The 25,906-nt window shown below is 41.9% G+C and overlaps 1 protein-coding gene and 1 long non-coding RNA gene across 6 annotated transcripts in view; both read right to left on the bottom strand.

The window, feature by feature from the left end:
- DLGAP4 (DLG associated protein 4) overlaps window positions 1-25,906 on the bottom strand; it is a 332,308-nt gene that overhangs the window by 18,050 nt on the left and 288,352 nt on the right. Inside the window, exon 1 of one of the 5 annotated variants that reach the window (XM_081009212.1) lies at window positions 19,647-19,831. The exons of the other annotated variants lie outside the window; for them this stretch is intronic. The gene's annotated coding sequence lies outside the window, so the exon portion shown is untranslated. Of the gene's footprint in view, window positions 1-19,646; window positions 19,832-25,906 lie in introns of those variants that run through there. 5 annotated transcript variants of the gene reach the window in all.
- Window positions 1,498-4,873, bottom strand: LOC308479011. The gene is made up of 2 exons (XR_013987424.1): window positions 3,882-4,873; window positions 1,498-3,710 (listed from the first exon to the last, which is right to left on the bottom strand). It is a non-coding gene; the product is annotated as an uncharacterized lncRNA (long non-coding RNA).

Genomic DNA, 25,906 nt, shown 5'->3' with positions numbered 1-25,906 from the left:
GAATGTACACTGAGTTTCTCTTTCCATGTTCTTCTATGCACCATGGCAGAAGAGAGGCAGAAACATTCATTTGAGCTTTGCCCATGAAACACCCAATGCAAGTATGGTACATCTGTACTAGAGAACAACAATTCATTAATCAAAAATGATTTCTAAAAACTATTTTGGAAGGCACACACAAAATTGGGTTTAGATTTAAATAAATGTTTCTATGGCAATAGCTACTCTCTCAAAATAGAATTTTATTGCTCACTATGAAACACAGGAATGATTACAGCTTTCTAAATTTAGACAGGGAACTAAGATAATCAATTCCATTTTAGAATAATCCATATTTTTTCAGTGATGAAAAGATCTCTGCTTGTTCAGCCTTTGAATGCCTGAGCCTCTACTGAGAATACTGGCTGAAAAGTCTTTAAATATATTTTAAATTCATTAATTCTCAATATGCAGCACCTTAAAAAAAAAACAAAAACTGTTCCCCAAAGCACATAAATGAGATGCAGAACTGGTGACGTTTGCCTTTGTACAGGGCAAAGCTGCAAAAATTGTTTGCTTCTGTTGCTACAACATCAAAGGAGGAATAGCAATCAGTATGTAGCCCGAGACACCTCTATTCCCAATTAGTGATGACAGCAGTTCTAGAAATTGTGATGACAGCACAGAGCATAGCTAACAAGAGTCTGTGAGAAGCAAAGAAACTGGGAATATATAGATGAAATACTGGGTTGGATTCCAAAATCCAGTCAGTGGAGTTGTGCTGATGTAAAAGGCACCACTGGTGTCTGTAATGCAAATGGAAAAGAGGCATTATACTGACAATTCACCCTCTCCATTACAGCCCCACCATCACCTCTTAAGCTGTGCTGGAGGGTCCACCAATCTTTCAAAGCAGATGGGTGTGTGTTCAAGGGGTGGTGTTGATAAAACCAGTGAGAAATAGCACCTAGCACCTTTCATTAGTTGATCCTCCACTGGATCAAACACCAGTCATGGAAGGAGTCCTGTGAATGAAAGGGCAGCTTTGGATCCATTCTGCTATATAACCTTATACTTCCCCCACTGTAGCCTACCGTCTCATAATTTCCAAATGGATGAGAAGATTCAACAATCCCAAGCAGCAGAATACAAGTCAGTTTCTTTAAATCCATTTTTTCCATTTTGCTATGCTAACTAATGTTGCATAATGGATACGTTTCACCTTAAGGCAATTAGCAACATCTCCTCATTTTTGGAACAGAAGATCAATAAATTCTAATACTTATAAAAGTTTCTCTTCTTTTAGCTTTACAGGCAACATATTTTATTTTCCTCTGGGAGCTCCCACAATAATTTCATCAGCCTACAAAAGGCACTGACCTACATTCTGCCTCTCCTGTTGCTAGGGCCTATATCAGGTTTCTTAACAGCTAACTCTTATTTCGGCTACCTTGATTTCTTTTTCTGGAATGTCTATTTGTCATTGTTTAAAAAAAGAGAAACAAGCCAGCACTTACGAATTATTCCCAGGGAAGTTGGCCACAAGCTAAGGAATATTCATAGTAAATCTTTGTTTCTATTATCAACACACCTATTTTCATCACTTTGGAAGAAATGCCATATCAGTATTATTTGGGGGTGGAGGTTATACCTTGGAGTAGATGGTGGGCGGTGCAAGTGTAATTTCTGTATAAAGAGGGATGCATGTAAAGAAAACCAGTGTGGCGTAGTATTTAGCAAGTGGGACTAGGAGTGAGGAGACCCAGATTCAAATCCTCTCTCAACCATGAAGTTCACTGGGTGCCTTTCGGACCAGCTGTTCTCCATAACATTCCTTGGAGGTTGGTCAGGCTGGGAAAACAACATAGAGTAGGAGGTGGGCAGAAGAAGAAAAGGCCGAATACTACACCTTGAGCTCTTTAGAGGAAGGGCAGCATAAAAATGTAATTAAGTAAAATACTGTCCATCTACAGTAAAATGGGCTGGAAAAGAAGAAAGGAAAGAACTGGGAGCTTGCTTAAGAGTGTGTTCTTGATTCTTTCATTTTAAGTTGGGTAACCTGATATTATGGTGATGTCATGCAACTGACAGGTGGATGGTGCCACCCACTTGTCAAAATAGCCACAGGGGTGGGGGAGCTCTTCTGGCTCACTGGCCAAATCCTGTTCCCCACTGCTGATCTAGCTCTTCCTTCATCAGTGCTAACACACACCAATGAGATCTTTTAATGCATAATAGCAGTGAGCTGGCTCTGTCCCAACCATGAGTCACTCTAAACACAGGATGAAAGAAGCTTCACTTGGATGCCCGGAAAGGAAAAGAAAAGCTGCTGGAGGGAGCTGATGTTTTGAGCAGTTACTTACAGGATATCATAATTCGCTCGATGAACTCTACTCAGCTGATTTCAATGTCCTGATTTCAATCAGCTGATTTCAATGCAGGTATCTTCGACCATTTTAGACTCATGGCCCACTTTTAACCCAAAGATACATTTGGGAACCGATTTCTTTATATTTTACCATATATTTGCATGATAGTTGTACCGCTGTTGTGACCCACCTTGGATCAGGCTATGGTCCACCAGCCGAAGACCATTTCAATCAGGACAGTGTACATTTTGTATTGACACCCCCCCCCCATGTGAATACAGGTGTGTGGTGGTGTTGGAACCTGTAGCAGCAACACCAGAAGCCTTTACAGTGGTACCTCACAAGACGAATGCCTCGCAAGACAAAAAACTCGCTAGACGAAAGGGTTTTTTTGTTTTTTGAGCTGCTTCGCAAGACGATTTTCCCTATGGGCTTGCTTCGCAAGACGGAAACATCTTGCAAGTTTGTTTCCTTTTTCTTAACACCATTAATACAGTTGCGACTTGACTTCGAGGAGCAACTCATAGAACGCGGTGTAGTAGCCTTTTTTGAGGTTTTTAAAGACTTTGGTGATTTTTGAAGCTTTTCCAAAACTTTCCCGACACCGTGCTTCGCAAGACGAAAAAAATCGCAAGACGACAAAACTCGCGGAACGAATTAATTTCGTCTTGCGAGGCACCACTGTATCTGCTCCAACTGCAGTAAAATATGTCTCTTCTATATCTGTCTCTACAACCACAGCAGGTGCTGAAACTCTCCAAATGTTTGACTTTACTTGCAAAGGTGCACTCTTCCATAGTCTCCCAGGTAAGACGTATGCCAACAAAGATTGTCCCAATTTGCTTTACCAGCATTTTAATTGTTCCTGTATTTTCCTTTTATGCACACTGACCCGGGAAGAGAAGTCTTTTCTTATGGAAGGCCAATATAGAAATTTGAAATAAATATTTTTTTAAAAAAATTGTCCTAACTAGCAGAAGTTAAGAGCTATGCAGAGTAATGACACCACAACACTCCCACCCCAAGAAGTATGCTTATTACCCAGTCAAATTTGAAAGCTGCGAGTGGCTCAAGGTCACCCAATGTGCTTCATAAACTTGAGTGAGGATTTGAACCCTGGTTTCCCAACACTCTAACCACTATACCACATTGGCTCCTAGGTCAGTGGCTAGCATCCCCTTCCTAGGTAAGGTGCCCAGGAAAGTTGTCACTAACAAGCTTGATACTTTTGGATGAAACTGATTTTCTTCAACCATCTCAGTTAAGGCTTCAGGTTTGATTTTGGGAGAGAAACTGCCTTGATCACTCTAGGAAGGAGAAAGCAGGAGTGAAACACTGTTGATTTCCTTGGACTCTAAGTGGCTTTTGATGCATTGGCCACAGTACCTTTCTGGGAACAGTGGCGTAGCATGAGGGGTGCAGGGGGGGGCCGGCTGCACCGGGCACAACATCTGGGGGTTAGGGTTAGGGGGCGCAAATCCACGGGTTAGGGGGCGCAAATTACTTGCCTTGCCCCGGGTGCTGACAACCCACGCTACGCCACTGTCTGGGAAGGCTATCTAAGTTGAGCGTTGGAAGCACCACTTAGTGGCGGGTCCCATTCCTATTTGGATAATTGATGCCAGAGGGTAGTGCTAGAGGAGCGTTTATTGACCCCTTGGCAGGTTTACTTTGGTGTCCTGCAGGGTTCTGTTCTCTACTCCTTGCTGTTCAACACCTACATAAAACTGCTGAGAGAGGTTATCCAGAGATATGCAAATGACACTCAGCTTTCTCAAATTCAGGTGCAGCTGCTGGTGTCCTAAACCAGTGCCTGGGCATGGTAATGGACTGTATGAAGGCAAATGAACTGAAACTCAATCCAGACACAATTGAGATAATGTTGGTGGGTGATTCATCACCTGGGTGAATGGCTTTTAGACCTATTCTGAAGGGGGCTGTACTGCGCGCTAAAGAATATCAGATACACAGTTTATATGTGCTCATTCATCCAGCACTGCCATTAGAGTCCTGAGTGGCCTCTGTTGCCTGGAATATCTTTTATCAGCTATTACCATATGTAAATTGAGATAATGTAGTTACAATTAACCATGCACTGACAACCCATCTATATTGCAGTGAGTTGTACAAATGGCTGCTTCTGTTGTATACAAGGGGCTGCTTTTGAAAATAATTTGAAAACTGCCCTTGATCCAAAATAGCCCTGTATGATTGTTAACTGGACAATTACAGTGGTGCCTCGCAAGACAAAATTAATCCGTTCCGTGAGTCTCTTCGTCTTGCGGTTTTATCGTCTTGCGAAGCACGGCTATTAGCGGCTTAGCTGCTATTAGCGGCTTAGCGGCTATTAACGGCTTAGCGGCTTTAAGAAAAAGGAAACAAACTCGCAAGAACTTGCAAGACGTTTCGTCTTGCGAAGCAAGCCCATAGGGAAATTTGTCTTGCGGAACGACTCAAAAAACGGAAAACTCTTTCGTCTAGCGCGTTTTTCGTCTTGCGAGGCATTCGTCTTGCAAGGCAGCACTGTAGATCATATTATGCTAGTGCTTCATTAGCAGCCCCAATTGCCAAGTCTGTCCAGACGCAGTTTAAAGTGTTGGGCAACTGAAACCTCAAGATCTGCTCCAGGTAGCTGTCAAGCAGTGGGCCTTCTTAGTGCTAAGATTCCTGTTCTATAACACCCTTCCCACAGAAGCTCATCTGGCACCTTCTTTAAGTGCATGCAGGTGAAGACTTTTCTCCCAGGGTTTAAAATCCAATTTTAAAGTGTTTAACTAAAAATGTACAGCACATAAACAGTGGTTAACTGTTTCTATTATCCTCTCTGTTGGAAAATGTTTATGCTGCAGACTGTTGATTTTAATACTTTGTGTTTACAGTATTTTATCATTTGAATTGTGAGCTAAGGAAAGAAAAAAGTGTTATTGGGTAATGTTATATAATCATAGGAATAAATGCTCTCTGAATAAACACTCTGAACAAACATTGCATAGAGTGGAAACATTATAGACCACAGCTGAAAAATCATGCCACCAGCATATTAAGATAGCAAGTGAACAATTTTGGCAGAAGAGAGCAGATAAAATTCTTAAATCATATGCCATTAACCTTCAGGGGCTTGCTTCTTCGTTCTGGACTAAGTGTTTAAACACTGCTCAATAAGGAACCCAAAGAATGACTATGCTAGGACAATTTTCTCCTTGGGAATGAGTGTCACAATTAATAAGAAACTATTTCGACATCCAAGCTACCAAGCCATCACCTGGAACACAGTTATTCAAAGAACAAACACAAAATTTTATTTTTCTAATATTGGAAGCCCTTTTGCACCCACCCTATTAATTTACAGCAGGTTTACAATCTGCAAGCTGTTCTGAAGACTGTGGTTCTCACTTGGAATCCTAGTTTAAGTTAGCATTTCACATGAAACAGCAGAAGCGGATGTTGCAAATACCAAAGGAGCTGACTCAGCATTGCCTTTGTTAAATTAAATGCAAAGTTTCCCTTGCTTGCCACAGTTTGAGTGATCACCCATTATATGCCCTGTACAGAACCAAGGAGTGTAATTGTATCCGCTGTGGCTTTTGCTCATGAAAAACTATCAAGGGTGAAGAATTTTGTATCAAGGCCAGAGCTTCCTTTCCCTAATCTCCAGAAAGGAAAACTACAGACAGATGGGTCCAGTCAACAGCAGGAAAGCACGAGTCAGTTTCTAGGAAACCACATTAAATTTAATTAGCCATTGCTTCCCTATAATTGGGGAGAAAGTAGAGAAGTTTTAGATCCCTGCATTCCATATACTCTCAGTTGATAGATATTACAATTTATAGAGAGATCAGCAAGGGAACTTTTTCCTCTGCAAGAAAAAAAATACTGACTTTTGCATTCTTAAAGAAATTAGCATTAACAGTTTTCATTGGGAGTTATGATGAAATTTCCTTTTGCTACGATTTTGATCTTTATTGTGGTGCTCATGTTTTGGTGGGGAGGGGCAGAATTTGTTATTTTTAAAGTATTGTTGGATGAGCACTTTTAGGAACTTTATTATTCTCTTGGTTATTTATTTCTGATTTTAGCTTTTTTCATTTTATGTAGTTGCTGATTTGCTTTAAGGCACTTTTTGTATAAAGCAACTAATACATTAAATAATAATTATCCTTGCTTCAGACATGCAGAAAGAAACCTTCTAATACTATAGAATGTTTTGAAACAGTCATAGACCAGCATTGTTTTGCAGTAAATGCCCCCTACTCCATTCCCAATGACACAAAGATACTGAAAGCTTTGTAAGTTGAGCAATCTCCAGCAAAAATTTACGGTACTATGTGAGCCAGACATATTAGAAATGTGCAGTTTAAAGCAACACATATCTGGGTAGGAAATATGAATGTCAGATTCTGACTGCAGAGACACATTTTTCCACTACCCAGCATTATTCTAAGCATTCTACACTGGACAACAGAACATGAAAGGGAGGTATTTTTTTGAGTGTTTTATTTGTGCCTCAGGAAAAGTTTTCATATATTTTTTAAATAACAAGGTTTAATGTACAATCCAAGTTTCAACTAACAAAAGACAAGCATCAGATAAAAGCCTTTCCCAAGCATACCTAAGACTATGACTATATCCCAAATGGCAACAAGCCAAATCTTTTTACAGCCCAATTTCTCCTTTACATGTGACTAGTACAAAACGTTTCCCTAGATTCAAAACATTAAGACTCTCTGCTTCAAAGTTTCAGACAGGAGAATCTTACAGACATTCAGCCAAGTAATTAGAAATGCTTTACATATGTGCCTATGGAAGATGCTCAAACATGTTTAGTGCACCCCCAATCAAAGCAACAAACTCCTCATTTGCACACTGCACAAGCCTGAGCTACAGCTGTTTTTGAAGATATAACACTAAACAGCAAAAGGCTGGCAGTAAGCAAACAAACGCTAACAAATGTTTCTACTGCCTCAGTCAATTTAGGGGATCCAGCTAAGTAGGAAATTAGACTGAAAGGTCATTTCCTCAATGTGACATTCCTGAGACCATTATGTCTCTACTTTTTTCATTCCAATGGTCGAGTCAGATCCTCCCCCCTTCCTTTTCTGGTAATGGGCTTTCATCCTGCCATTATGAATTTGGAGTCTGTTCCTTGAGTTACTAATTTTTTAGACTTTCATAAAGAGCAAGTCGCTTCTAAGAAGTTTTGCCACCACTGCCATTTAACCTTCAACATAAAAGGAGCTTTTAAATCCAGAGTGAATCAAGCAATACCACTGCCTCAAACATTCTCAAACATTAAGTCAGAAAGGCTAAACTAGTGCCTACAGTTATTCACAAATCTTGTTTACAGAGGCATATACATAGCAAAAAAGAACAAAGCATTGCAGTTAACATCAGAATGAACAAAGAACTTGCTGCAAACCATTTTGAAAGCCAACACGACCTGTTTCTTCACGTGTAAACGTTAAAATTTTTGAGAGTAGCTCCCTCTTTTCTCATTTAGTTAAGAAAACTCAGACAAAACAGGTTTATTTTCAATATTCATAGAATCACAGAATTGTAGTATTGCAAGGGACCCAAAGGGAGCTCAACAGCTTTCAGAATGCTAGTCTGGTGATTTATTTATCCTCCACCACTGTAGCTTTCCTTTTGGTACTATAAACTATCAAGACATCTATCTTGTGCATTTCCACACAAAGCTATCAAACCTTGCTCTTGTACTCCAAAATAAAACACAAAAGAAGGTTTTTTCTTAACCTGAACATACAGGCACACAACACAAAGCAAAACGAAAAGAGGCAATGTATAGGATAGGTTTGCCTCAAGACTCAACTTGATACATGGATAGTTAAGAAACTCTGAACATAGCACCACAAAGCTGTAGCGATTGAAAATGTAGGCTCACCTAAACTTGGAACTTACCAGTGTCACTCGGGATGAGAAACTAGCAAGAAAGCAACATAAAACCTCAGCCCTATAAACAGCTACATTGCTATCTCCAAGGAGACCATCAGCAACATAATAATGAGACTACAGTGACCAACAGCTGTGATGTATCCTTTATTTTCTTTCTAAAAAGAAGAAGAAGAAAGGAGATGGCTATTTGCTTCTTGCCCGTGACTTCCCTTCCTCTTCCCACCCCACTGAAATTATCTTGCAGTCACCTAGCTACAGAAATAAATGTAGACACCACCACCCCAAAATCAGAAATAGGAATTGTACTTCATCCAGCACCTTCCACAAAGAAAAGTACATGAATGTTTCTTTTGAAACAAGTTATCACACTTAGCTATACATAGGAACAGAGTGGTTCATTTCCAAATGGCTTTACTTAATATCATATCAACCATTTTAAAGATTTGTTGCCAAATGCTTTTTCAGCCAGGCAACAGCATATCACAATGGTTTGCAAGCCGTGGCTCTTATGCCAAGAGCTGTTCCTCCAAGGCAATAGATAAGGAGAAAGCAGACAGACATTACCTACTATGTGCTCATCATACCTTCCCCTCCACCCATTTAAGTGCCGCCTTATGTTCTGTGTGACACAACACTATCTAAATGTGGTTTCACTAACCTGGTGCCTGCCGTATGCTTTGAACTACAACTCTTACAGCACAGCTGGGCTGATAAGAGTTGTAGTCCAAAACACATGGAGGGCACCAGGTTGGCAAAGACTGATCTGAATGCTAACAGATGTTTCTTGGCATTAAGATACAAAATGTTGTGCAGGAATCAAACTCTGAGCCTGGTCATACCATGGCACAGTAGTCAGAGCCCAAACATTCTGTTTCTGGCACAATTCATAGATCACTTGAAGATTCTATTAATAGTTTAGACAAGAATGTTATATGCAAGTTATGCTTGCAGAGAACCAACATCCCAAATAACTTGACTTTTAAACATTCAGTACAAAAAGCTTCTGGGAGATACCAATTGCTTCCATACAGGAATCTCTCCCTCTGTTTATGGATATAATGGGGGGGGGGGGTTAGAGGCACTAAAATATTGCCAGTTTTCACAACAGTTAAGAATGGCGCTTATTAATGCAAATGAGAGATACTTTTTATGGAGACACCCTTAAATACTGTATACAAATCTAAACAGTTACTGACTGGATCATTCCTTTTTCCAAAATACTACTTTTCAGTACATGTGTACTTAATAAATATAAGGAAGTGAACAGGAGATGGGTGAAGTAGAGAGATACATCTTGTTAACTAAAACCTGTATCTCCAGGAGAGTTTGAAAGATGCATTAGGAAAAACATACATCAAATTTGTTTTAATGGGCATGTAACTGCACATTACAGACATGCACTTTGAACAGTTTTCTAGACTCTTCCCTGTAGTCACCTAAAGAATTAAACACAGAGGAATGTAACATGATAAAGTCACTAAGCAGCTTGTGAAAAGCGATTGAAAGACAAAATACTGCCAAGCATACTTTTGGAAACACAGGATATTTGGAATTCAAAAGACAAGAGGAAAGATGTCGTTTTAGGGCTGGTGGAATGAGCACCATTTCACTTGGGCTTTCCAATTCTTGCGGGTTTCAGAATGACATAAAACTGCTGAAATCCCTTGAAGTGTCTTTGTTCCCAGCTACAACTATATACTATCTCTTGGCCAACCAAATGGTTGGTACATTCCAAGAAATACAAACTGGGTTCCAGATGGCTGTTGCTTAGCAGCAGCCCACATGCTTAGTTGCTCAGGGAACAGGTTCCTTGCATTCTCATTAGACAGCTGCCTACTGAAACTGCTACGTAGTCCTGTCTGGGAAGATTTCTCATACTCAGCTACAAGCTGAGACAAGGATTTCAGTTAAAGCTACAGAATATGAATACAGCAAGTTAAAAAAAGGACTCCAAAGCAATCATCTGACCTCAAAATGGTTTTAAAGCTTGGACATGCATCTTATTTCATCTTACAAAGCAAAATGGAACAAAGTTGCCACCAACATCTATTAAACACTCCAGAGTGTGGAAAGTGTGTGATAGAATTTGCCTGTAACAACGCATTATTCATCCAAACAAAAAACCAAAATAGCAACATGTTTGCCTGGAGCTATAAGCACTGATGATCAAAATGTTTTCAAAATATGGGAGCATCACCATGAGGAGACTCGGAAGACAAAGCGCTCCTAGGATTATTTGGCATCAAGATTTGCTAGCTTGCATCATATATGATATTTACAATTTTCAGTGCAACATAACTGTGAAATGTTTGATATCCAATGAAGGACAACAGTGTTGAAAACAACTTTTTTTTCATTCCATTCCAGACTGATCCTCTAAGGCATGCAGATGCAGGATGAAAGATAAACAGGACTTTGACTAGAGCCTCCTTCATAGAGGTGGTAACATATATGCTTTCTGAGCACAAAAGGGCAACAGCATAGAGTACTGGACACAGTTCATAGACAACTTAAACACCAGACAGGACTGATTCAGTGTATTACTCACCCATAGTATTACTTGGTTAAATCAAAAACCCTAGAATTCCTTTTATTTTCTGTCATACATATGAGATACAGGGTTAATACCTTTAAAATTATCTTAACAATTATTTCCATAATGGGTCTTTAAACCAAGTTACTCAGTATTTGTTCAAAAACCTTTATTTGAATAAAATACCCTCAGTTCATCAACAGCAGCATCTGAGTTTTTCGCATTGGTGTCCAATGAAGCACCCCATACTCAGAATTACGTGTCAAGTTTCCATGTCCCATTACACTACTGGGGATAACACAACTGAATACTAGGAAACCAGGTTTACAGATTTAAGACGCACAGCGAGAAGAGAAAGGAAAACACTGCAATTTGATCTTGGATGCCTTCATGCAGTTTCCTTACCAACTAAAGTTCTCATGAAAGTTAACTTTAGGCGACAACGCTACCCACAGTTACATGGGAGTAAGCCTCATTGAATTTAAATAGGAGTTACCTCCAGGTATATAATGCATTAGATTGTAGATGTAATCAATAAGAAGAACTCCAAAAGTGCTTAGTAGTCTTCTGCTTTTAGAGCAAATATTGAAAAATTAATATTGCTGCTTGGTGCATTCAGTGGGTTTTTGTCCAGCCTTCAGTACAATCATTGTTCCCTTTCTCCAACAACCTAGTGTATGCCCACTGCATGTTTGGAGGTGCATGTCTCCCCTCTACATTTTACATACTGACCACAGCAAATGCTGGTGGACACACAATGTCCATTACAGAAGCGTAAAACTAATGGAAACAAGTTATTTGGAACTACACTGGATACAACCCAAAGTTTCCAAATATAGAAAAAGTGTAGAGATAGTCTATGCCTAGCCTGAAAATGATAGTATTATTTCTAATGGACAGTGCTTACGACTAAGCGCCAGTCAAGTGCCCAATGGATTTAGAGCCTGAAATTGCAGAAAGAGGTATGTCTTACCTTTTAAGCATCAAGCAATAGGAAAAAACTGTACATTTACTTCGATGCAACTAATCCTACTATCACGCTGAATGACATCCAGCAGATTTTCAAAATATATTCAACTGGAAGTAATACTTATGAGAGTTCTTCATGCAAGAGAAACACATCAAAGAGCTTTGCCAGAGAAATAGCATTGCAAGGTCCTTGAGAATGAAAATGAAACCCATTTGTCCACTATTTTTACGTAGCATTTGTTCATTTTGAGAATGCAAACAAATTAAAAATACAATCTCATCCAAGGGAATACAAGTTAGAATTGAAGAGTCTTGAACTATGGATTCTTTCATAGTGTGGGAAGGCAGAGGTTGGCATGATTCATGTAAAGGGCTTTTTAATCAGTTCCCACTCTGGATGGTTTTTAGAAACAGCATTCTTTTAAAAATAAAAAGAATAAGCAGGAGTTTCTTCATGTTATTATTAGGGAAGCCCATCAAAAGCGATTTCCTTTTGTTTGGGGCTTGCTTCCTGACTCACCTCTGAGCCTTGTATGTGAGAAGTGCTAAGAGGTTGGGAACCCCAGATTAGATCAAGACCACATGGTGCAGGCTTTTTAAAAACCCTTCTCTCCTGTGCCATTTTCCTTATCTAACTTGCTCTCCCTCTGGAAGCAAAGGCACATGTTCCTCGCCCCACCCCAGGCAAATACTAGCATGGGAGCGGGCACCTTGCCAGTACTACAGCCTCAATCCAGTGGGGACGGGGGCATCCCCATGGCTGCATTTTAACTCAAATCACAGGAGAAGTTGTTGATAAATGGCAACTATACTATCTCTTAATTTTCCTAGTATGTGGATACTGTTTGTTATTGTAACTCCTTTTTTTCTATTTATAATTTGTGTTTAGAAAATACAATAAATGTGTTTGTGGAGGGAAGCACAGAGGAAGTCTGATCGTGGATCTCCCACTGCCTTGTGTAGTTTGGTCTTTGCAACGCCTTTTCATCTTATTGAAAATGATATGAACCAATATTATTTAATAATCTTTTGAACATATGACCACGTCACACAATTTGGAATGCGGAGTTTTCCATGTTAGACTGGAATAACAGGAATGTAAAGTGATGACAGCATCAAAGTAAAATTGCTCTAAGCTCCTATATATGCATGCGCCCCAACTATGCTAGATTGTTTTTGAAGTTGGTTCCCAGCCAAAATGTGCCAAATTCGAGTTCAAACTAGCTGAGAGGGGGGAAACAGAGTGGTGTGATGTATGCATCACTTTGCTAAGGCACAATACCTGTTATTCTTAAGGAGGAGGTAAAGTAACACCCTGGAACCTGGACAACTACTGTCTGGTTGCCGATACACCCTTTTGGGAGATAGTTACTGAGAGGGCAGTGGCAACCCAACCCAAGTACTTGGAAGTGTTTTGGAAGTTAATCAGCATTGGTTACCCTGACAGGGACATGGTGGTGCAACCCTGGATTTTGCTTGAGCTCTCAGTAGCTTTTGATAACGTAGTCACTGTATCATGCTGGACTTGCTCAGTGGGTTGGAAGTAGGAAACACTGTGTTACAGTGGTTCTGCTCCTACTTGTAGGGTTGGTATCAGAGTAGCACTGGATGATTGTACCTTGACAGGTCGGTTATGGAGTAAAACAGAGTGCCATGTCATATTCAGTGCTGTTTAACATCCATATGAAACTGCTAGAAGCCGTCATTAGAGGATCTGAAGCACAACAACATCATTATAGTGATAATACTCAGATTGATTTCTCCATCTGAATCAGGCATGGCCATACAAGTTCTGGATCGGTGTCTGGATGTGGATTGGTGTTTGGGCACAGCAATAGGCTAGATAAGGGTCAATAAGCTGACGTTGAATACTGGCAAGGGTTCTGAAGGAGTAGGTATGTAGTCTGGGGGTGCTCCTGGAACCATTTTTGACTTGGAAAGCCCAAGTGGCTGTAGTGGATAAAAGCATCTTTTACCAGCTTAGTGAACTATGCATACACAACCTCAAGACTTGATTACAGTGGTGCCTCGCAAAATGAAATTAATTCGTTCCGCAAGTTTTGTCGTCTTGCGATTTTTTTTGTCTTGCGAGGCACGGTGTCGGGAAAGTTTTGGAAAAGCTTCAAAAATCACCAAAGTCTTTAAAAACCTCAAAAAAGGCTACCACACCGCGTTCTATGAGTTGCTCCTCGAAGTCAAGTCGCAACTGTATTAACGGTGTTAAGAAAAAGGAAACAAACTTGCAAGACGTTTCCGTCTTGCGAAGCAAGCCCATAGGGAAAATCGTCTTGCGAAGCAGCTCAAAAAACAAAAAACCCTTTCGTCTAGCGAGTTTTTTGTCTTGCAAGGCATTCGTCTTGCGAGGTACCACTGTACTATAATGCATTTTATGTGAGGCTGCCCTTAAGCTTAGTCCAGGAGCTGCTGTTAGTACAGAATGTAGCTACTAGGTTGTCAAGTGGAATATACAATACCATTAAAAGAGCTACACTGGCTTCCAATTTGCTAATGGGCCAGGTTTGGTATCAACCTACAAAGCCCTAAATAATTTCGGAGTAGGAATCCAAAGGAACGCCTTCTCCTGTATAGACATTCCTGGTCATTAGGGCCATCTGCTGAGGTCTTCATGGTTATGTGGAAGCTCATCTTGCAGCAACCAGGAAGAGGGCTTTTTCTGTGCATTGACAGTGCATGCTGAAACTATATGTCTTTACTGAAGGCTTTGCTGGCTATTGACAGCAGTCATTTGTCATAACTTTTATGTTATATTTTGAACTTCCTACCAAAGCTGTTAAGTATATTTTGCTGTTATTGTATTTTAATGGATTTTATTGTAAGCTGACATGAGATGTTTTTATGATATGTGGTATGCAAATAGATTAATGGATGCAAGATCAGAAAATGGGGAATGTCCTGATGTCAGCTTCTTGGGCTCTTCATCAGATTCCCCCCCACACATCCAGAAGTACAGGAAGACACCTGGTCAGATCAGGGACTTTAACTCCCAAGACACTCCTGCAGGGACCCAGGGAAGCCAGCTGTGGATGTTATACAACCCATGACATCTTCCAACCCTTCTGTGACCTATATGGATAAGAAGAAAACCAGCATAGGCTGAAGAATCTGGTACATGTAGAGTGTATAGATTTGATGCACTGCACCAGTGTCACAGACCCCTAAGACAAACACGGATGCAGTTTATTTAAATTCCTTCTAGCTCTCTAATAAAAGGGTATTAATAGGCCAATTATTCCCTATAACTCACTTTTCTAGCTTTGTTACCCAAGACTGAAAAAATGCATAAGCCAGTTTTTACAACCACACTAGCTCATCCTTTACGACATGCAGCAAGTCAAATCACATTAGCGTCTGTGACCTCATCACATTACACAGGTCTTGGCAGAGAGTCCAATTCATCATGTGAGTAAACATGACGGCTGCAGACTCTGAGATACTTATACAAGGACTGTTGAAAGGAAGCGAATCGGAAGTGCTTCTACCGTGTTCTACGCTTTTCAACAAGTGAAAATGAAAACTTGGAAGAGCTCAGCAAGTCTGCTACTAGTCTGTACAGAGGCCAAAGTCAATCATGTATCAAATGCTGCCATTGGAACTCAGCCTAACAGAAATTTAAGACAGTGCACAAACAAATGTTTGTTAACAGAGCTTCAGTCAATAAACAGCAGCTGAAGGTTTTTGAGCTTCTGCCACCTTCAGTAAGCATAGCCACAAAAATAGAGGACATCTAATATTTGCCAAAGTGTGTAAGGCCTCCATCCAGCCCAAAAGTGTATAAGTGCCTCCACCCAGCACAAATTCCAGAGTTTGGGAAGAAAACTGCAACTTGGCTAGATACCATATTTAATTCCATTGAACCCACTGAACCATTTCTGCAATTTTGCAAAACCAGTCTAAAATGAGAAAAAGCTTAGATGCAGAACCAGACACCTCCTGTTCTACACATTCAATGATACCACAAGTTTGTGACATGACATCACTAACTGTTTCTGTAGCAACTGTTTCCGACAGAAATGAATCAGTCAAACAGGAGGTGGCCAATTAGAGAGCAGTAGAACAGGCTTTATGGGCACACAAAGACTTTGTAACTGACAAAAATAGGAAAGCAAATTATAGAACGTACAAATAACTTAATGAGCTCAATCTAATGGGTTTCAGGAATGCCTGCTATATTTAGATCTGCCCAACTGTATCTTAAAAAGCAAAACAAAAACAGTGTTCCATAATGGAAATGGTAAAAGCTTTAAAATACATTACTAGTTCCTGTAAGCTCTCTCTCTGTGTGTGTACATACACACACACACACACACACACACACACAAATATACACAGAATACATGGAAATCTCTATAGTCTTTGTGGGGGGAAATCCCCTGGCCAGGAGAGCAAGAAACAACCTCCTTTTCTCTGAATTCTGATTTCAAAGAATTTTTTTAAATTAAAAACTACATACTTCCTAAATTCGTTTCCTTGGGGTTTGGGGGGTGAGGAGGGAAGGGAACAATGCCAATATATTAATCAGTACTGTTCTATGCCAAGTGAGCAAATAGCAGGTCCAAGCATTTCAAAGCATGAGAATAGAAATTAAAGTAGTATTTTCTTGTGCACAAGAGTTGCCTGCCACAGTGTCCTCTTTACAGCTACAGGCTGGGACCTACAAGCCACAGAAAAAGCCACAGCAGTAGAACAGTAGGATGCTCCACAGGATTGGAGAAGGGCTGAGTGGGAGAAGACGAATGTGCTGCTCAGGTGAGCTGATTATGAGCCAGGCATAGGCCCCTAAATCCGGATTCTGATATGCAGCTCTTAAGCTTAAGAATCTGGGGAACCACAACAAAAATCAACCCATAATAAAATACCCAACAAGAATACGATCCCCAAGATATACTACTGAAATAGTTTTGGGGAAGGCAGAATAAAGAGGTAGACTGAACCAATGGGCTGCACTATCATAACTTATACCACACTGAGTCTCCTCAAATCCACAAACTCTGTATTGCTCTGTCTTTAGTAGATGAGATTGCTTAAACTACTCTGTGTTCCATGGACACATGCAGGTGAGCAAAGCGTTTTTGGGGATGGTAATGTCCTTAAAAGCAACAACACAACAGACTTCAATAGTACTGCAGCACCTCAAAAGTGTCACCGATGAAGGCTTCTGATAAAATGCTAAAGCCCTCTAAAGCTGAGAAACACCATGCAAATCTTATTTTATACTAAGAGTGTGTATTGAATGAGAGAGTTCACCCTCAAGAACCCAAGATCCAGTAGAGAAAAGACAGAAACAGGACTATGCTCCTGTTTAGTTTTAGTAGCTCTAGCCAAAAGCTATACCTCACAACAAGTAATTAGGATGTTAAGACTGCAGGGTGGAGTAGCAACTTTGCAGCTGCAAAATTAAGTGGCGCTGCACAGGGTTGGGCAAGGAAAAAACCCATTTCATGTATTGGCTATAAAGGACATACTTTGCAGCTAAAATTCAAGTTCATACAACGCTAATTTCAGATTGTCTGGAAGTTTAGCTCACATAACTGTAGGCTCTAACTTGTTCAGTTCTCAAGAGCTCTGGACTACAAGGCAGACTTATTTCAACAGCATCAAACATACCTGAAAGTATCTGCAGGAAAGGGTTATGGGTATGAGAAATCCCATTAGGAATGGTGTTGGTCTACATAGGAAATTTATTTTGAGTTATCACAACCTAAACTTTGGAGACAACATTCTGTAGTACAGAAGTTTCACAGTGCAAGGGGGAGCAGTTAAAGCAGTGTATAAAAGTAACAGAAAAGCTGGAGCGAATTAATGCAAAAGGTACAGTGTTAATGCTCCTTTTATGAGCCTATGACTTTTTTGTCCTATCCAATGATGAGAAGGTAGAAAGAACTGAAGGAATACAGAAACACTTACCTTATTTAATGATCTGTTCACAGACACTCAATCAAAGGGAGTGTAGCTAGAAATAGAAACTGCAGAAGAAAGCAGCCTCCATACCTGAGATTGACAAAAATTACTTAAAAGCAAACTCAGCCGTCATAAAGGACTAGCCCAGTTCTGTCTTTGGACTCAAAAATATACCTCAAAGCTTGTGCTAATGAATAATGAGACACTACTGCATGCAGTTATTTCACTAGAAATCATGACTTCAGTATAAAGAACAAGACAGTTTGAACCACATTTGAGATAACATGAAATTCAGTAGGCATTAAATACAAAGTATATTAACAACTGACAGCACTGTGGTCAGTAAACACCCATGATGAACTGAGTTCAAAGGAGTTTTATCCTCATGCTCTACATGATGAATTCAAGAAACACATAACATCCTATTCTGTAATGCATCCTGTAACGGAACCTAAGCAAATATAACTGAAATAGCCACGTATTCTTCCTTGCTCACCCCTGCTTTTGCTTCCCCATGTCAAATGTTAGATCTAGCTCCAGGGGCAGGGACCTGCCCTCTGACTTGCTGTCAAGTGCCATGTATACCAAAGGAGGTAAGACAGGGAGGGCTGCAATCTGAAGTATACTTAACTGAAAGTGTACCCCACTGAACACAGGAGCAAACACAAAGTGTTGGAATGAGTAAAATACTGCTGCATAGCTATATGCAACTGAAATGCCTGCCAATGCCACTTTCCACTGCCACCTATACAAAAGAAAAGCTATATATTTATGTAAGTAAATTCTGTATTTACAAACTGCAGGGCGGGGGGGAGCTCCTGTAAAAGGCAGACTTAGATGGGATACAACTCAGAAGCTGCTAGAATACTGACAGTTACCTAAATACCAAGTTGCCAAGACCGCTTGAAGCAGCTAGTTTAAAGATGGGGACACAGGATCAAAGAACACAAAAATCTTCTTGAAATAATATAGGGCTACCGTAGGTTGAAGTTTGACTCATAATGTACATGCAACATATGTTTAGCAGGTAATCACTATCCAGTAGCATGAGTCAACTTTCCCTTTAAATTGTCTCAGTATCATAAGACTGGAAATGATGAAGGAGTATGCTAGAGGGATGGAGTGTGATTTTAGCCCAGTCTTTGCTAACCTAGTATCCTTCAGATGTTTTAGACTACAACTCCCATCAACCCCAGCCAGCACACACACTACTAATACTCTAGAGATGAAGCAGATGATTGCTTTCACTTTTTTGCTTTCAGTTTTTGACATAGTCACAACCCTTGGGAGTCAAGCTCCTTTCACTCCTCCTAAGCTGCCACACTTATTAAGAACACACGGTTAGCTCACTGGTAATTACATTGCAACACAGAGACACCATTAAAACACTCCCTCTCCAAAACATTAAAAGCCTGAAAATGGCAAACTAGGAAAGTGACTTTACAGGTTTCTGAAGAATGAAAACAGAATTCTACATGCAATCATTTAAGGCTTAAAATGGCATGTCAAAACTGGCAATTCTGAAATATTTTCACTTTTTAAAAAAGGCAGTCCTATATTGTAAAATAAGATCTCTCCCCCCCCCCCCATCTTATAGGGGCTGTGGTTACAGTTTAAAGGTATCCTAGTAACAGTAGCAGCGACCAAGAAATGCCTTTACTCTCCTGTGGTTTACCCCGGAAGTTTGTTTTTATTAATTATAATTATATACGCTCCCATCAATACACATCCCTTGGGAGCCGATCACCAAAATTAAACCTAATTAAAAATCAAAAGTAAGAGAGAGAGAGAGAGATGAGAGAGAGAAAACAAACCCCGACATACCCAAACGACCTCATTTCCCCTTCCACAAAGGCAGCCCAAAACAGTCCAGATGCAACTACAGCGGCGACTTCCAACTACCGGGTGGCGGAATTTAAAAGGCCCCACTCCCAAATTTCTCTCACAACCCGCGTGCTTCTTCTTACCCTCGTGGGATTGAGGCCCACAGTGGCGCTTCCCGGCTGAGAAGTTTCCATGGAGAGCGAGAGAGGAGAGGAGGGCAGGGTGGCCTTGCCTGGCTGCCCGCCGGCCCACGGGTGGCGAAGAGAGGCAGGGCAGGCACCGCACCGCCAGAGGCTGGGGAGAAACTTTCCTTCGCCCTCCTCTGTTGAGTCAGACGCGCCGCCTCACCCCAAGGAGGGACAGAGGGAGGCGCTGCTCACAAGCGCCCTTCCTCCCCCCATTCACCTCCGCCGGCCTCCGCGCTCGCTTCCCCGACGCGCCCCGCCCGGGCCCTGCCTCCCTCAGCCGGCGCCGAGGCGCTACTACGCCGGGGAGGAGAGGCTTCTTCCTCGCCCGGCCTGGCCTGGCTGGAAGCGGCACCGGGGCCGGCCGCGAGCCCTGCGTTGGCAAGGCGGGAAGCCCCGTTTCTCCGCGGGACACAAGCGCCTACCTCGCCGCCGCTGCTTCGCGGCCTTGCTGTAAAGCCGCCCCTCAGCCCCTCCGAGTCCGGGGCGAGGCCTGTGATAGCGAGACGCGGGGTCGAGGCGCCTCGCGGTTGGGGCCCAGCCCGGAGAGCAGCTTCACGCTTCCGACCCACGAGTGGGTGGGGAAGCGCTCAGGGACTCCACGGAGGGTTCCCCCCCCCCCCGCAGCCTCTTCGGAGTGCGGTGGGAACGCTGCCATTCAGGCCTTTAATTACCCAATCTATGGCCTTTAAAACTGTGTAGGGGAGGGCGGTTACTGTTTTTGTTTGTTGCTACGGTTTGCATTTTCGTTTAATTATAGTCTACCGCCCTGTGATCCTCAGAGGAAGGCTAGTATGGAAATTTAAGGATTCTGTCCCAGCAGAATCTGTTTCACTGCTGGTGAGAAAGAAGGGGTCAGCATCTATTGGTAGGACTCTGGGCAATCTGCAGTTAAGATCATCAAGGTTTTCTGACTTCCATTTTTTTTACTGTTTTTGCCCTCCAAATAGGCTGCCAGAATGAAGAAAACTTGGGGGGGGGGGGCACCAGGAATGGCGTTTTGCTACTGAAAATGAATTCATGGGCTGAAATGTATATGCTCAAAAAGTCCTTGGTGGTTTTGACCTTATTTCCAGTTAACTGGCCTCAAGGTGGCAAGGGGAGGGGGGTGTTGATCCCACCTTCATATACACCTGGGTTAGGGGGCAGGCCCTGCTGCAGTAGTCCATTTCTGGCAGACCTCCTCCTCGTGGTTACTGGGATTTCCCAAAAATCCTGAGCCAGGTGGACCTTGGTTGCTCATTCATTTAAGATGCATTTACTGCTTTAATACTCATTGTTTGCTACCCTGGGAGGGTAGGGTGGGATATAAATTAAATAATAATACTCTGACTTACATGTTTAAAACCTAATCTACACATGCAGAATGAGATGTTAAATTAGAATGCCACCACAGGCTTTTGAACACTCTCATGCAAAAAACACAAATCCACCAACACAAGCTAGCATATCAGGGAGAATGGACTGTAGTTCTCACCATGTTAGTTCTATCTCAGAAAGCTCTTAGCTGCACTGGAGACCAAGACCAAGCAAGAAAGCATACACAGGATAATTTAGCACAGATTAATTATGCTGCAACAAGCAAGCGATTCCAGCTAAGTCCTATTGCTTTCTGGCAGAGCAATTCAAACCCCATCTGGGCAAAGGCAGGGTGTGATGAAGCAGCAATCACCACTACAACTGCAGCCTTGTTCATTGCTTACACCTGCTGGGGCAGAAGGTGGAAAGACAGGCAGAGTGATCACACCTGATGCCATCAGATTATGCCAGTTGGAATGGCTCCAGTGGATTGTAGTCTGTTCAGTCCTTCCCTGCTGCCACAGCACCCTATTTTAGAGCTTTCCAGGTGATCTTCTGCACTTTTAGTAGGCAGAACGGAGTGCTCCAGGCCAGCAGACTGACACAAGTCAGGAGACTGACACCAGCTTTTCTGGTCTCCACACCATCCAGCACCCACCTCCCAGTGCAGCAGATCAGGAGTTTGGACTGTACCCTAAGTTTATCATGTAACTGGTGGTGCAAGAGTTTTAGTTTTAAGTAGATGGTACATGTCAACCCACTCCTGTCATAAGATACAGTGACAAAAATACTTTTGAGAATATAGTTACTATTCCTTCACCACTGACAATATCCTGAACCTCACCCCTACTTGAATTTTGACACTTTTAGTATTTTAAGTTTAGCACATGTGTACCCTGCCTTTCCTTCAAGGTACTCAGGGTAGTGTATGGGGACTTACTCCATTTTATCATCATCTGCAAGGAAGGCGTTATTTATTTGATAGATTTCTATTGTATCCTTTCTCTAAAATGGAGCATAGGTAGCTTACAGCAATAAAAAAATACCATAATCAAAAGAAAATACTCAAATAAAAACAAGGAACATGTGATAAAACTGTAGAACCTCACCACAAATACTACTTCAACATCTGAATGCCTGGACAAGTTCAACTCCTTTTACTTTTTTTTTTTTTGCAGTGGCTGAATATCAAATGCCATTTGGGAGGGAATTTCAGAGGTGAAGGGCCACCACTAAAGAAGCCCTGCCTTATGTCACTTGTCCTTTCAAATAACAGTCAGTTACTCAAAGCCACCCAAGAGAGGACACTTTTCTCAGATATCTTGGTCCAAGTCCAAAATAATCCATACAGATTCCCCAATGAACTGAATAGGTCAAGTAGGCCATGGTTAATCCTTTGTAGTGCTGCTATGCAGTCCAAACAAGCTGGTATTTTTAATTCCAAAAGTAAGTAGTAAGGCATTTGCAAGCCTCAATTTTGAAAGTATTTGAGAGAATAGGTTGACAAGCAGAAGCACAGCTGCTACATTCTTGTTCACTGCTGTCATTAGGGCACCTTATGGAAACCTAGAATCTTTAAAAAGCACTTGTTTCATAAGGATTTTAAACAAGCTAGTAATAAATCAAAACGGTGTTAAATTTTGACTACAGGGATGTTCCTACAGCCTTAAAAGGACTTGAGGCAGGACCATGACACATATTTACATACAAGTTTGTTAATGCAAATGTATAGTGCAAATTAGGCTGACTCAGAGGGAAAGCTGCCCTGTAAGTAAATTCAAATATGAAATAAAGGGGAGACACGGGGATGGATGGACACCAGATCTAGGGTCTACTGCAAAAGATCCAGGGCCCACCCCCCCCAACACCATTGCTTGACCACCGTATTTTGTATTGTTATAAATAATGAGACCCCGAAAAGTCATTATATCCAGAAAGAACAGGTGGGAAAATAAGAGACAAGGTTTCAAGTGCAGCACTTTTTAGGTGTGTCACATTTTAGGGCAAATTGGACAGGTGTCTTCTACACAAACAAACCTGAAACCTACTTCATTATCTCAGTCAGAGCATATTGTAACTAGGGCTGGGCAATGTTAGATTTTCAACATTGTGACGTATCACCAGCTAGACATTGTGGTTTGGCGATATACCCCGATGTTGAAACAAAATCCATTGGCCCTAGCCAGCTAGAGGCAGGGTGAAATTGCCACAGCTCTCAACGCCAGAGCTGGATCCCTTTCACCTCAATGTCTTGCAGGAGGGCCAATGCAGCTAGCCTAGGCCACTGCTCAGCTGGGGGGCAGGAGGGCTCCCCCCCTCCCCAAATCCCATCTGCAACATCAGATCACTCGGATAGGGTGGGGGGGAGACTTCTTCCACTCTGCATCTGAGCGATCCAACACCACAGCAGCACTGGGCTTTGTGCAGCTGGGCCGTAGAAGAAGCCTTCCCCCGCCCCAGCGATCCAATGCTGCTGAGGTGTCGGGGGTCGCCAGTTTCACAGAGCCCCCACCCCGCTGCCAACTTGGGCAAGCCAGCACTGGACAGGGGGCACCATTAAATGCTTGGCTGAAGGGAGTGGCAACCGGGTGCCCCTCGGCCGAGCAGTTTAAAGATGTGGAGGGAGGCACCTCGCTGTATAGGCACCTCGCCAATGCAGCTTGTTTCTCCCTCTGTGCTGTATGCGGGCAGACCGCAATGTCAGTTTCACTCAGCAGTATATCGCTGGTGAAACAGCTGCACTTCAGAGTCCCTCTGCTAGCAGCAACCCCTGGACGAAGTTACGCTGCTAGCTGAGGGACACAGGAGCGTGGCCGTTTCATCAGTGATATACCGCTGAGTGAAGCCAACATCACGGTCTGCTCCTCACACCAGTCCTGGGCGGTATATTGATATACTGCCCAGGCCTAATTGTGACCTACAGCAAACTAAGTACTTAGGCTGTTCTCCACTTGTTTCTAGACACGAGTGCTTTTGAAGTTCAAGCACATTGTTCACGCAGAATGGAGAAAATTTATACCACCACTGTGAATATGGCACCTGCCACAAAGTGGAATGCTTGGGCAGCGTATAAAAGCTTGTTTTGAAGGTATGCAATTTTTACAGCCCATTCATAGTTAAGAGAACCAGAGTGACACCTACTGTACAATGGTTGGGTTGTAAGCAGAGGCTGCAACAAAAGGCTTTTAGCAAATCGGGAATATTTTCCAGCACTTCGAGTTTCTAGTAAGCATATTGGCGCAGCATCAATAAGCATTCTATAGTACATTATACCTACTATTAGCTGTGGAAATAATGAATGAAATGATTAATTTCCATGTTCCAGGTCTAGGTTTCCAGCTAAAGTAGAATCCAGTGCCATAAAGGTCCTCGTCCACTCTACTTGTTTACTGTACTATGTTTGTATTTGCTGATGCAACAAGCAGTAGTAGTCATTGTAGACACGTCTTCTACAGCACAATCCTATACATGTCTAATATTAAGTTCCCTTGATTTCACTGGGGCTTACTCCCAGGTAAGAAGATAAGAGTGATGCCTTTGTCTGCCATTTGGCAGATGACGTTGTTGTTGTTGGCATCTGTCTGTTTTGAGAGACAATGGAGTGTGCTTCTGAGGCACAGAAGTGACCACAATTACATTCATACTATTTAGTCTTTTGCATGGAATCAGATTTTTATTACATTTCCATTATAGCAAATCGGGGGGAAATCTGGCTAACAACAAGATCCAAATGTATTAAAAACAAGCTAAAGCCCAAAATTTATAATCTCAAACTGAAACCATGACCCTTTTCACACAGTCATAGAATCGTAGAGTTGAAAGGGACTATGTGGGTCATCTAGTCCAACCCCTGCAATTCAGGAATATTTTGGCCAATCTTGAATCCACAACCCTGAGAGTGAGTCCTATGCTCAACCAACTGAGCTATAGCTATATCCTACAAACTGAGTTAATGCCTGACTTTTGTGTGTGTAAGAGAAGAGAAATCTGGCTTTTCAAGGTCCTTAATAAAGGATATAATGAATCATGCACTTATTGTGGGCTTCCTACTAGAACCAGGGACTGGCCAAACATGGGCACTAGGATCTATGAGACTCCATCCTGCATCACCCCAGAGTCTTCTGCTAACTCCACCTGAGTGAATGGTATATTCATTTAATGACCTCTAAATTTCCTAGCAATTCATCCAGTTCTGCATTTCTGAATATTTATGACTTTAAAAATAAATGTGCTTATTAACAGTAATCTTCTAGAGCAAGGCTGGGGAACTTTTGACCACGCAGGTGTAGTTGGAACTACAACTGCTATCCTCCCTGACCATGCTAATGGGAATCTAAGAACATCTGGAGGGCCATAAGATCGCCAGCCCTATTATAAAGAAAACACTGTTCTGCCCAGTAACTTTCCATCATTTCTGTCAAGTTCAATGCTGTTTGATAGGGTTAAGTCACCTTGGCAGCATGGGAGTGGCAGGAGTGCTGTTCCTGTGTCAGCAGCATAGTGCAAGCACCTCTGGACTACATGCTGAAGCTCTTCCCAATGCCAGCATTAGCACAGCTTTTAGACAAGAAACGCTGGTGTGGAGAGGAGCCAGTGTGGACTCCTCCCATAGAGCATTATGCTGTGGCTCAGGGAGCAGCAGCACTGTTTTTGCAATGTACAGACTTCCAAGCAGAAATCAGCTACATGGTTGCCTCCCTTTGTCACGAAGAAACAGGCATAACTATAATATTAAAGGCATATAGGCTGCATTATCAAAGCTTTTGCATAACAGGTAGTTTTTGCATACCAGTGATGGGCGTGATCAACTCGCACTTTCTCACACAGGCCAACAATTGTGACCCTCCTCAGCTGGTATATGCAGCCACCAGAGAAGGGAAGTCATCACATGCTCTCTGCTCATAAGATACGAGGGGGCA

This window comes from Podarcis pityusensis (genome assembly GCF_964106645.2).
Source record: "Podarcis pityusensis genome assembly, chromosome: 6".
Lineage (NCBI taxonomy): Eukaryota > Metazoa > Chordata > Lepidosauria > Squamata > Lacertidae > Podarcis > Podarcis pityusensis.
Note: the sequence above shows the minus strand (reverse complement) of the source record. Positions and strands in the feature narration are given on the sequence as shown.